Source organism: Pristiophorus japonicus, unplaced genomic scaffold (genome assembly GCF_044704955.1).
Source record: "Pristiophorus japonicus isolate sPriJap1 unplaced genomic scaffold, sPriJap1.hap1 HAP1_SCAFFOLD_35, whole genome shotgun sequence".
NCBI classification, from domain to species: Eukaryota; Metazoa; Chordata; class Chondrichthyes; family Pristiophoridae; genus Pristiophorus; species Pristiophorus japonicus.
In genome coordinates, this window is record NW_027253324.1 from 3,580,452 (window position 1) to 3,594,362 (window position 13,911).

The following is a 13,911-nucleotide window of genomic DNA, read 5'->3' on the forward strand; positions in this document are numbered from 1 at the left end:
GCCGTGCGCAACTATGCTGTGGTCAGAGACAAACGCCCTTAGCTTCCGAAACTCCCGTGGCTTTTCTGTGGCTCTCTTTCCTTTCTTCCCTTCCTCCTGCAAGCTGCCAGTTTTTAAACCTTTATTTAAATGTTGGTCTGGCCGAGGGCATTCAACATTCTCAGAACCATCTCTACCGTTTCATTGCTTGATTTCTTTGTTTATTAATTATGAAACTCCTTGAGCTACAATGGTAGCGCTTGCGACAATATATTAAAAGGCGGCTATTGGAAACCGTCGTGATCATAGTTTCGTTTTGTACAGAATTGAACCTCTATCACTCAAGAGGGAATGTTATATTTACGATAAACTATATCTTCTTATAAATGTTGGTTCATTCGCTCCCTAGTGACAGATGAATAATTGTTTGATCACCTCATTTATTTAATGTGGGCAAAAGGCACGGCTATTCATTCAGATATAATCCACAGATTCACATTGAGATAACTGCAACGAGAGAGACAGAAAGCACCGTGGTACATGGCGGAATAGACAAGAGAAATGGATAAAGAGAAAACGGCCTCAGACTCGAAAGGTACAAACATCACATGCAAAAGCCTCGGCTGCTCCAGGTGAGGCTCGAACTCACAACCTCGGCATTTCCCAAGCCTGTACTGTCATATAAGTACCGCGCGCTAACCGATTGCGCCACTAGAGCTGCATGTTTTGCGGTCTTTGTGCTCCCATCATACAGCTGCCTGTCCTACCTGTCTCACAAGGAAGAAGACAAAGAATCATCGAATCATTCAACACAGAAGGAAGCTTTTCAACCCATCGTGTCTATGCCGGCTCTCTGCAAGAAGCCTTCAGTTATTGAGACTCCATAGATTCTCGCCGTAGACGTGTTTTATTTTTTTTGTAATATATTGTTATTTGTAATGAATTTCGGTGTCCATGCGGGAAATTTAAAATATATATTTGTGCATCTAGCTGTGAGTTGCAAATTAAATTGTGTGGAACATTGATAATCAAATTATTTGTGTTCATATATGTGTTATTATGAATTTATCTCTAAGTATCTCGGTGCTATAATTGTATTTACGTTTATTTGCGAGGTGTTTACAAGATGCAAAGATGTACACAGAAAATACATTTATAACAAACACACATGCTCCACAATACTATTATGAATAACTATGTTGCATTCAAATACATAAACACTAAAACAGATATACGAAATATATTTATAACCCACAGAACAAATTGCAACTTAACACAGAAACACCAAAATATATTTAGAGCTATCACTGATCGAAGAACATTTTACTCTCTGCGGTCCTCAGCAAATTCTGCTGTGCCTTTGTTTCCTGTGCTTGTGCTCGGTGTAAGGGAAGGTTTTGCCGAGCCGTGGTATATCGTTTCCCAAGGTAGGGCCGAAATGCGCTGTCTGAGGCCACGTTCACTGCTATAGTTTATTTTAATAATCGTTTGGAATTGTGTATAATGCATAATTACAACAGCTACAGATGTTTCATCCTGGTACACAAATCTACTGCCAAATTAGTTCAACCCCACACCCGCCCCAGTTGTTAAACTTCCCGCGTGGACATTGGTCCTAACTCGATTGATGTACAACTCGACCTACTGCAACAGGTCTCTCCTGCGCCAGAACTGGTCCAAATGCCCCGGATTCTGTAGCCCAACCTCGTGCACCTTTTATCCAGACATACGTTGCTTTTTCCAACCTCAATAGCGCGAGGCACTGGGAATAATCCATAGAATACCTTTGTGGTCCTGCTCATTAATTTCCTCAATTGCACCTGAAACTCTGACTGAAGAAACTCATCCCCTTCTTTCCTTATGTCAGTGGTTAGCACATAGATCACGACTTAAGCAGCTCCCATTCGCCCCTCAAAATGTTCTGCACCCATTCAGTGATGTTCTTTATCTGGCAGAAGGGAGGATACACACCACGCATGACTCACATTTGCCGTTGCAGAATGGTACTGACTTTCGAATCCCAATGACCTCAACTTATGTTACTTTTTAGTTTCAAAAGCAATGCACTGCGAATCCTGTAAATCTGAAATGAAATCAGAAAATGTTGGATATACTCAGCCAGTCAGGCAGCATCTCTGGAAAGATTTCTGATGACGGGGTTGTCATTAAATGTCATTGATATGGAGCGTCAACAATGCAATCCAGATACGGTCCGATATTGTAATCCCAAGCGCCAGTTTGTGGGTATTGAAACCAATCCGGATACCACGCATTAATCTGGTAGCTAAATTGTTGTTGTTGTTCTGGTAAAGTCGCAACAGCAGAGGACTGCAATGAAATATCCAACTCTTTAAGATAAATAATTTTTTTTACAATTAATAAAACGAGCCAGTCCCAAATGACATTCAATCATTAAAATGGTTCACTTCCGCCGTTTAATTTCCGCCATGTCTGCCGGGAAAAAACACAGGTTTTGGCTGATTTTTTTATTGCGGTTCATTGCTGTTGCGACTAGTTTACTTTGAACATTCTCCCTTTAACCATTCTCACAGAGGCCGCCTAACTGGTTCACGAGTTCTTGACATCAACGTTTACTCACCCCTGTGACCGCCACCTAGTGGTTAGGATGCAGCGCTCTCTCCTCGTCGGTACAGGTTCGATGCCCATTCCGGGATTTATTATATTAAAATGAAGCTTATTCAATTAATTTCATAACATTCTGTGAAAGATTAATAATTATTGCAATCGCCATTGATAACTTGTCACGTTTGATTCAGACTAAGGGAAATACATGGCAACAGAGAGCCTGCCAAACTTCCAACAATTGCGGTCTCTAAGGGCACGTATGATGTCAGCACACACCCGTCGAGGCCTCTCAAGTGCGCTTCTCAGAGCGCGATGTGCGTGCGCTGAAAGCCGGCACTGGGACAGTCAAAATGGCTTTTGACAGATCCAAAGCATTCCCTGAGAGAAGGGTTATTGCCGTCGGAGATTTGCGCTATTTTTCCAACTCTTGCCTAGAAAATCTCCTTCAAAATCTTAAGCCTGGTAAAGGTGACAGAGAGATAGATAGGCAGGGGGACACAGTTATATGCATGTCACAGAAAGAGAGAGACAGACAGGTGGTTTTCATGGAGAGGAGACAGTCCGGAGAGACAGAAAGCGAGGCAGACAGATTTTGAAAGAGAGAGAGAGAGAGTGACAGCCTAGGGGGAGGGGAGACAGGGTGAGTTTGTTATGGTGGGGGATATAGAGAGCGACAATACTGAGGTGAGGGGGCGGCAAGACCGACCGACAGGGTGAGAAACGGATGGAGAAAAACTGGGTGGGTTGGAGATATGATGCGTGACAAAGAGAGTGATAGACGTGGAAGGCAGAAGGGAGGAGGCAGGCGGCGGAGAATAATGTGAGGGGGACAGACAGGGGAGGCAGAAACGGAAGACTGACGGAAGGCAAATAGAGAGCGACAGACAGGGGCAGACGGGTTTGCATGGTGGAAGGGGTCAGTAATTGACAGACAGGGGAGGCAGACGGGGGTTAGCCAGAAAGATAACACACTGGGCTCAGATAGAGTTAAAGAGAGAGAGACAGAAGGTGGGGTGAGGCAGTGAGAGTGAGAGAGAGCGGGTGAGACAGACGTGTAAGAGACAGATAAATAGAGAGTTTGGTGAAACAATCGAGGCAAACAGGGCAAAACGGCGAGAGATACAGATGGGGCAGACAGCAACGGCAGTCAGATGAGGAGACATAGAGAGAGAGAGAGGCATACAGGAGAGACATGACCAGAAAGACATACGAGGAGGCAGAATGAGAGAGACATACGGCGGATCAGAGCGAGAGACAGACACGGGTAGGTGGGTGGGGAGAGAGATAGAGTGATGGAGACAGGCGGTGGAAAAAGACAGATGGCAAGACAGAGAGAGGCAGGTGGGGGAGAAAGAAGGAGGCGACAGACCGACAAAACACTGAGAGAGAGAGAGAGAGAAACCATACTGTAGCAGAGTGGGAATGTTACTGAACTACTAATCCAGAGGCCATGTCTGAAGATCGCCGAGAGGTAAGTTCAAATCCTGCCACGGCAGCTGAAGAGTTTAAATTGAGTTAATTACATGAATCTTGATTTGAAGAGCTAGTATCAGAAATGACCATGATAGTACTGGATTGTCGTAATAATCCATCTTGTTCACTAATGTCCTTTTGGGGATGAAATATGCCGTCCTTTCCTGGTCTGGGCTTTCCGTGATTCCAGACGGAGAGCAATGTGGTTGACACTTCAATGCCCTCGACAATGGCCCAGCGAAACACTCAGTTGAATCAAACTGCAGCGACAAAGTCGGCACTGCGGGAGTCTCTTCATCACACGGACTGCAGCGGTTACAAATAGTCGGCTCAACACCACCTTCTCCGGGGCAGTTTCAGAAGGGCAATAAAGGAAGGAAGGCCTTGGTAGCGACGCCCACATTTCTGATTTTATTTTTTTTTTAAACCTTGGACACAGGGAAAGAGGTCGACAGAGAGAGATATGGAGACAGAGGCAGACGGCGGGGTAATCGATGGGTGAAACAGAGTGAGAGTGATGAAGAGACAGCAGGCAGATAGACGTGGGGAGAAAGAGGGAGAGAACCAGAAGGCGGAGTCAGATAGGCAGATCGGCGAGGTAAAGAGAGATAAACATTTGGCGGTGACAGAGTGAATGAGAGATGGGGAGACAGCTGTGGATAGACAGAAGTGAGTAGACGTACAGAGGGTTAGAGTGGGACAGACGTGGGAGAGAAATGGGCAGAAAACAGACCCGGAAAGACACGGAGAAAACGACGTGGTAGACAAAGAAAACGAGCTGGGGGAGCGAGGGACAGCGTGTGAGAGCAACAAATTGGGTGTGTTGGGATAGAGATTGACTGGAAGAATGGTGCATTGCGAGAGGCTGCGGTAGATAGATGATATGTTACAAAGACAAAGGCTGAGACGGTGTCGACGGGAGCAGGCAAACTGGTGAGCCAGAGGGGCAACAGAGAGAGTGAGAGAAAGACAGACGAGAGATAGGAAGGAGATAGATAGGGGCTGGGGACAGAGAGAGAGAGAGAGAGAGACCTACAGTGGTGGTAGAGAGAGAGCGACAGACCGTGTGGTGGAGATAACCGACTGAAAATGTAAAAGAAGGAAACAGAGTGGGTGAGGCTGATGGTGGTAGACAGACGGGAGAATGTAGAAGGGGAGAGAGATACAGCAGAGGGAAACGGGCAAGACAGAAATAGAACAGACGAATCAGACAGACACAGAAATGTTAAGGAGGGAGAGAGCAAGACTGGGGAGACAGAGAGGGTGACAAACGGGGGAGTTAAACAGGAGGGAGACAGGGATGTAACGAGAGAGACAGACAGTGAGAGAGAAAGGTCGACAGACGGCGGGGCCAGACGGACGGAGAACTGCAAGGGACAGACTCGAGAGAAAGACGAGAGAGGGAAGGAGGGGAAGAGACTGATGGGCACAGACGGGGAGACAGAAATAGAGATAACAGCAGAGGAAAGAAAAATACAGAGGTAGTCAGACGGAGAGACAGGTGGGAGGGCCACAGAGAAAGACAGACGGGGTTTACACAAGTGGCGAGAAAGACGGAGGAGTGATAGGTTGGGCAAGAGAGTGTTGGAAACAGATGGGGAGACAGAAAGAAAGACAGACATGAGGAGACAGAGCACGAAAAACAAAAGGCGAGGCACTTTCCAGTTCCGCTTTCTCGTCCAATTTTAGTGAACAAAAATGTAATTGGCACTTTAAATAGTGTCGTGGAACATAATGTTGCAAAGAGACGATTATTAAGTGTTTGTGACAATAACTATGCAGATATAGGTCCCAGTGAGGAAGTGTAAATTATTTCGTATTGAACCTAAGAAAGATGGATCAGAGTATATTATACTTAGAAACTGTGTCTGACAATGATATTTAGGGGTGCAAGTACTGCAATATATCCTAATACCCCTGTTTTTGCTGGTCATCATTCTCGTATTTTGAACACCAAATGCCCCTTTTTCTGAAACTCATAATTTCCATGTATCCGAGCTCTGAATTCCCCATTTTTCAAGAGCTCCGAATTCATCTTTTTCAGGAGCTCCTTATCCCACTGTTTCAAGAGCTCCTAATTCCTCTGTTTCAGGCGCTCCTTATCCCTCTGTTTCAGGAGCTCCTAATTTCTCATTTCAGGAGCTCCTTATCCCTCTGTTTCAGGAGCTACTAATTCCTCTGTTTCAGGAGCTACTTATCCCTCTCTTTCAGGACCTCTTGATTCCCCTATTTCAAGAGCTCCTTCTCCCACTGTTTCTGGAGCTCCAAATTCAGCTATTTTGGAGCTTCTTATCCCTCTGTTTCAGGAGCTCCTTATCCCTATGTTTCTGGAGCTCCGAATTCTCAATTTTCTTGCACTCCTCATTTCTCTATTTCAGCAGCTTCTAATTCTCCAGTTTCAGGTACTCCTCATTTCCCTGTGTCAGGAACTCCAGATTAACCTCTTTCTGGCGCTCGAATTACACTGTTTCTGCAGCTCCTACTTCTACTGTTTCAGTAGCATCTTTGTCCCATGTTTTGGAGTAAATAATGCCCCTGTCACTGGAGCTCATACTTCCCCTGTATCAGGTGAACCTCGTTCACCTCTTTCTTCAACTGCTAACTCTCCTTTTCTGCTGCTCATAATTCCCCTGCTTAATAAGGTAAAGTGCCGGAGCTCATAATTTTCCTCTTCCTAATTACCCTATTTCTGGCGCTCCTACTTTCCCTGATTATGATGCCCCCTGCGAACGTCGCAGTATTTGGAGTTAAAAATTCCATTATAACTGTAGCTCTCTCGTAATGTCCCTGTTTATTTAGCTCTCTAATAATTTTCAGGTTTCTGTTACGGTCTCCTAATTCACCCATACCTGGAGGTACTAATTCCCCTGTTTCTGTTGATCCTAATTCTCCGTTTTTCTGGAGATCCTAATTCAACTGTTTCTTGATCCAATTTCCCGTCATTCGAGGGCACTCTCATTCCGTTGTTTCTGCAGATCAACCAATGCTGATGTTTCAGAGCTCCTAATTTCTTTGTTTCCAGAGCTCCTATATCCCCTGTTTCCGTAGCTGCTAGTTCCCCTGTTTCTGCTGCCCCATCCCAATTCATTCTTTTTATGAATAACCAAACTCCTCTATTTCAGCAGCTCTGACTTCTGCTGTATCTGGTGCATTTAATTCCACGTGTGTACACCACCTGAAGTAATGAAAGCCGTTTGCTTTAAGAAGCTGATGGCACATTTTCAACATTGTCGATCTGCGTGCATAGGCAGGACAAGCGGTGAAGTGAATATTCTTGCACAATATTTCTGTTTAGATGCAAAAAGCAGGAAATTGAATGCCTAGCGTTGCTTCAAACCTGAGAGGAGGTGACCCAGAGTTTAATGCGAATACCTGCTAATCCATTGTGATCTGCATGCGTGGCTCCGAATCGCATACTCGTCCTTATTGTGTAAAGCGTTTGAAGCCTCTTGTTGTTTTGTCAATCACGTAAATACCTTTAACTTTCAAGGATGATGTACTTTGGTCATGTCATGTCTCAAATTAAGATAGGTCCTGTAATTCCGGCCTGACTGGGTCTGTACGGAGTACGTACGCAACCGGCAAGCACCCACAAAAGCCCTTCTTTGACGTGCGAGCCGCATGCACTGAAAACCAGGTTTTCCAATGTCAAATTCTTGCTTGACAGACCCAACGCTTCTTCAGGAGAAGGACATTCGCGTGTGTATGCGCTATTCGCCCATCAATTGCCCAGCGAATGTCCTTAAATTGCTTGCGCCTGGGAAAAGCAGGTGCATAGCCTTCTTTTATCAGCATAAGAGTTTTTAAACATGTAAAAAATATAAAAACATAGAAGGAAGATGTATTAACATTTTTATGTTTAAAAACTCTGTCCACTAAGGAAGTTTTATTTAAACCCAAAATATCAAACTTAAAAAAAAAATCCGAATAATTTATTTTTTCTAACACATTTGTTAACTTTAATTTAAATTAATATTACATACGTGAGGTGTTTTTTTTTACTTTTTAGGTGTGTTTGGGTGATGGGGGTGTTTTCATTCGTAATACTGAGAATCCCGACTTCCGGAGATGCTATTATTACGAATGATAATACTGTACATTCATTGGCTGTCCAGAGTCAGGTGAATTCAGCTTCTCCCTCCGCAGCTCCAAGACGTGAATGCGCTGCGAAGCGCGGGAAGAGAAGGCCTCAGATGCGGAGGGTGCAGGAGCAAAAGGTAGGTGTGGAACGTTATCACTATTTGCAGCCGAGCGCCTGGGGGAAGCCTAGCACAATGACTTCAGGCCCAATGTAGTCATCAAAGATAAAATTTACGTTCTTCTGTTGTTATTCGCAGGACTATGGAGAGGGGGACTAATTTATTCGCTCTCTCAGAGACACAGCACAGCCACGTTGGGCCGAATAGCTTTCTTCACTACCGTCAGAATATGCCGTTTTAATATAGAATGGGTTACGCACTTTACTGCCGGCTGCTCGTTGGTCCCGGGCCTTGAATCTCTCTTTGTGATTTTCACAGTGGAAATGCTAGAGGTCACGGATCATTTTGTGTCTGTCTAAACCGATATGCTGTCAGTCCAGGATCAATCTGTGTCTGTTTAAAAGGGATTTGCTCTCAGTCCCGGGTCATTCTGGGCCTGTTTAAAATTAAAGAACTCTCAGTCCAAGAGCATTCTATATCTGCTTCACAGGGATTTGCTTTCAGTCCCGCAAATTCTATGTCTGTTTAAAAGGGATATGCTATCAGTCCCGGATCATTATGTGTCGGTTTAAAAGGGATGTGCTGTCTATTCCGGATTTCAAATTTCAAATTTCAAAAACTGTCTTTGGATGGTGTAGGAATTTAAGCTTGTTTGTGAGTTTGTGTAAGAGAGAGAGGGAGAGAGTGCAAACGTGTTGTGCGATGGTGCTTGGCATTTCATATCATGTATGAAAAAAGGCATTACATGGAATTTGAAGCCATGCCGATTTGCTTGAACACTCCTTCGCGGAATATCTTACAGGAGAAGAATCTGCTGTGGGATCTTGCCATTCCACATCTGAAAAAATGCAAAAAAACACAAGTTAGAAACATACGGATTCCAGCGAGGGCTTGCGTGTGGGCTTTGTGACATGATGACCTTAACCACCTTATTTTCAAATTCAAATCAAATCAAAACAGGACAAGACAAGACTTGACTGACTGACAGACTTTGTTTATATATATATATTTATATATATATTTATAAGTATATACGTGTGTGCGTGTGAGTGTATACTTATATACAATGTATAACTCCCCGCTTTTTCACTTTCACAACAAATGTGATTTTTCTGATCTGCCTGCACTGGACTCTATTGCTTTTGTCCACTTTCGCAGCACAAGCAGCTGCTGTCGGATCCTGATATTGCATATCTGAAAAACAGCAGAGAGACACACGTCACTTTAAAAGATGGCCGTTGCCTCCCACATCTTCCCTCGTGGCTTGTCATCCACCATGGGCTGACGGTGCCTGTTGGTATTTACTGGGTGCACACCCTTATCTCCAATGGTAAACATCTAGACACACACAGCCTTCGTTCGATCTAAAAATAAATACATTATTAATTGATTATATATTTATTGAAATCAAATCAATTTAAATTTTTGTTAACTAAAATTCTTATCAATACATTTCTTAAAAAATTAAGTAGATAAATGTTATTAAATTGTTTTTTTTCTGGAGGGTTTTACTTCCCTCCGTCCTTCCTGCCTGTCTATCACCTTGGGCTTCAATCACCTTACCAACCCCACGTGTTTCGGAGCCCCACACTCACTCACGCACAGCACATTTGCGCTCAGGGATGATAGAAATCCCACTTTATTCTTTTAAAAGAGAACTGCTGTCAGTGAAGGGTCATTCTGCACCTGTGTAAAAGGGATGTGCTTGCAGTTCCTGATCATTCTGTGTCTGTTTAAACGGGATGGTTGTAAGTTTAGGTTCACAATTTTTTTCTTAAATACAGATTTTCTCATAGTCCCGGATCACCATGTATATTTTGAAAAGGAGTCGGATTTCAGTTGTGATGAACGAATTGTTAAGCGGTTGTGTTCCAAGTTCGAAGCCCAGCTAAAGTGCGCGCACAGATCGCAGCGCTTCTGTTCATTTACTTGAAATATGTTAATCTTTTCCAAAACCCACTACTTTGTACAGCTATTGCCCCGAATTTGCTCCTAATATAAAAAACAACAATTTTTTTCCTCGTGGCAGCAGCCGCATGGCTTAATGGATAAGGCATCTGAGTTCGATTGTAACTGCGGCGTTATCGGAAATTTGCAGATTTGAGTCGAGCCGCGGTAAATTAACTCGCTGCACGAAATGTTATATTCTTTGTCGTCATTCTGCTGCAAAACCAGCCATCTCGTACAGTCACTGACCTGAAGGAAAGGAAGGCTGTTTGCTTTAAGAAGGTAATGGCACATTTTCAATATCGATCCTGTTGCACGGACAGAACAAGCGGTGAAGTAGACTTTCTTTAACATTATTTCTGTTTGAATGCAAAAAGCAGCAAATTCAATTGCTGATGTAGCTGCTAATAGGAGACGAGGTGGCTGCGAATGACAGGTGATGGACGTCTAATCCAGTGTGCTGTGCAGGTTAAACAATTGATTCCTTCGGTTACTTTTTCAATCATATTTCATGTCATGGCCAAATTCAACATTTCATGACAAGGATGCTGCACTTCGGTCATGTAATGTTCAAATTAATAATATATTGATCAAAGGGAAAAAATTAGTAGGGCTATGTTCATTTGGGACTAATTAGATAGGTCTCTGAGAGACAGCACATGCAGGATGGGCCGAATAGTGAACTACCGTCAGAGTCTGAGACCTACGCTTCTCGCTGTCGGCGGCTTGTTGGTCTTGGGGTAGGATTGTTTTGGGATTTTCAAATTGAAATGCGAGAGATCCCGGGTTCAAAGCACGAACGAGCTCCGCCAGCTTTTAGTCAAAGATCCGCTTCTCACAGCCGGTCGACATGTGAGAAAAATTAAGAATGAAAACGTGTGATTTCGCAGAGTTGTTCCCACTGCGTTAAAATCGCAGAGTTTCACAGGAACAAGGTGACATTTAATAACTGAGTAAAATTAAACTCTCTCGGATATACTCGGCTCGGTGCCTCATTGGACAACCTAAACCAGTATTTAATTTCGGTCAATACTTGATCAGGAAATCTTCCTTTCTGCACGCATGAGCTCATCTCAATTGGGATAAGCATACATTCAGCGTCAATCTTAACTTCAACCTGATACACACTCTGCCCTGAACATGAGTGCGTCCTGTTAATCTAGCGCTGAAATGTTGTGAGAAGATGGCTTTTGAATTAGTCCCTTGGCTGCCGAATTCAAACGTACAAGAAATCAATCCGGAGTGATCAAGCTGCCTGGACTGATTAAAAGGCGTTGACAACCTATATTTTAGGAATTTTAAAGACTTCTGGCCTCAACATTAGCTTCAAAGTATCGGATCATAAGCACCACTCCCATTGTCTGGTAATGGTTCTGCTGTTCCCACTAACACCTCCTCTGGACCATCCTTTGTTACGTTATTGCCCGATTACCACCCACTTTGGCGTTTCCCATTGTGCCATTTATTAATTAATCACTGCTGCGTTTCACTTTATCACAGACGCTCGCTTTTGTCCTTTCTCGCTGCCTATATTTTCCAGGCTCTTTTTTTGTTGAAAAAAATCAGTAATCTTTAACTTTTCCCTAAAAGATCGGCGTGATTATCCGACTGAACGTGAAAACGTGTAAATTGGATTTGTCAGGTTGGTTTTAATTCCCTCCCTCCTTCCTGCCTTCTATCACCTGGGGCATCATAACCGTCCCAGCCCCATGTGGTCCTGAGCCCCACGCTCATTCACGCACAACCCAATTGTCTTCAGGAATTATAGAAATCTCACTTTATTCTTTTAAAAGGGATCTGCTGTCAGTCAAGGGTCATTCTATCTCTGTGTAAGACGGATATGCTTCAAGTCCCGGATCATTCGGTGTCTGTTTGAACCGAATGGTTGTCATTTCCGGTTCATAATTTGCACATGGAAGTCCGATTTTCTCATAATGCCGTCTCATCCTGTATAGTTTTAAAAGAAGTGTGAGTTCAGCTGCGATGATCGAATTGTTAAACTATTGTGTTTCAAGCTACATTGACGTTGCCTGTGCCCGTGCGCATCCATATCGCAGCGCATCGATTCATTACTCGAAATATGTTCATGTTTTCCGAAATGCACTCCTTGATCGAAACCTTGTCCCAAATTTGCTCTCAATATAAACAGCAACAAATGTTGCGCGGACGGTAGCTGCTGCGTGGCGAAATGGACAAGACGTCTGACTTCGATTGTTGAACGCAATGTTATCAGAAGATTGAAAGTTCCAGTCCTGTTTGCGGTCAACCATCTCGCCGCATGAAATATTATATTCTTTGTTTTGATTCTGCCTCAAAACCAACCATCTCGTTCAGTCACTCACCTGAAGTAAGGGAAAGCTTTAAGAAGCTAATGGCACATTTACATCACTGCCGATCTGTTGCACGGGCAGAACAGGCGGTGAAGTAGACTTTCGTGCATATTATTTCTGTTTGGATGCAAAAAGTAAGGGATGGATGTCTGACGTTGCTGTAAATGAGAGACGAGGTGGCCGAGAGGTTCAGGCAATGGATTGCTAATCCAGTGTGCTCCCACTCTCGTCGTTATTGTATTAAACATTTAAGCCGTCGAGTTTATTTGTCAATCACATTTGACCTCAAAATTCAACTTTTACTGACAAGGACGCTGCACTTTGTTTAAGTTGTGTCTCAAATTAATAATACATTCATCAAAGGGAAAACATTAGCAGGACTATGGAGAGGGGGCCTCATTAGATAGGTCTCAAAGAGTCAACACAGGCACGATGGGCCGAATAGTAAACTACCGTCAGAATCTGAGAGCTACGCTCCTCACTGTCGGAGTCTCGCTTTTCTCAAAGTATGATGCTCATTTAGCGATATTCATAATTAAAATGCAAGAAGACACGGGTTCAAATCCAGGACGACCCCTGCCAACTTTTAATCAAAGAACCGCTTCTCAGCCAATGGACATGTGAGAAAACGAACATATTTCAAATTAAAACTTGTGATTTCGCTCCGTTGTTCCCACAGCATCCAAATCATCGAGTTTCAGAGGAGCAAAGTGAAACTCGTCGAACTGAGTAAAGTTAAAGTATCTCAGATGTACTCGACTCTGTGTTTCATTGGACAAACTAAACTCGTGTTTGGTTCCGGCCAATACTTGATCAGTTTATCTTCCTTTAGCACGCATAAGCTCACCTCCATTGAGATAAACATACATTCCGCGTCTATCTCCACTTCAACGTGAAACATACTCTGCTTTGAATATGAGTGCTTCCTGTTTCTCTGGCGCTGAAAAGATGTGAGAAGCTGGCTTTTGAATCAGTCCCTTGGCTGCCGAACTCAAACCGTACAGGAAATCATTCCGGGATGGCCAAGCTGCCTGGTCTGATTAAAAGACGTTCACATCCTTTAATTCAAGCATGTTATAGTCTTCTTGCCTCAACATTAGGTTCAACGTATCGGATCACGAGCACCGCTCCCATTGTCTGGTAATGGTTCTGCTGTTGCAACTAACACCTCCTCTGGACCATTCTTTGTTACTTTATTCCCCGATTACTACCCACTTTGCCTTTTCGCATTGTGCCATTTATTATTTAATCACTCCTACGCTCCACTGTATCACAGACATCCCCTTTTGTCATTCCTCGCTGCCTATTTCTTCCAGGTGCTACTTATGTTGAAAAAAATCAGCAATCTTTAAATTTTTCCTAAAATTTCGGAATGATCATCCGACTGAACGTGGACC

General features: G+C 43.6%; 1 non-coding gene across 1 annotated transcript; it reads right to left on the reverse strand.

Moving 5' to 3' along the window:
• Nucleotides 1–603: 603 nt before the first annotated feature.
• trnai-uau (transfer RNA isoleucine (anticodon UAU)) lies at nucleotides 604–697 on the reverse strand. The gene is made up of 2 exons: nucleotides 660–697; nucleotides 604–639 (listed from the first exon to the last, which is right to left on the reverse strand). It is a non-coding gene; the product is annotated as a tRNA-Ile (tRNA).
• Between the last annotated feature and the right edge of the window lie 13,214 nt (nucleotides 698–13,911).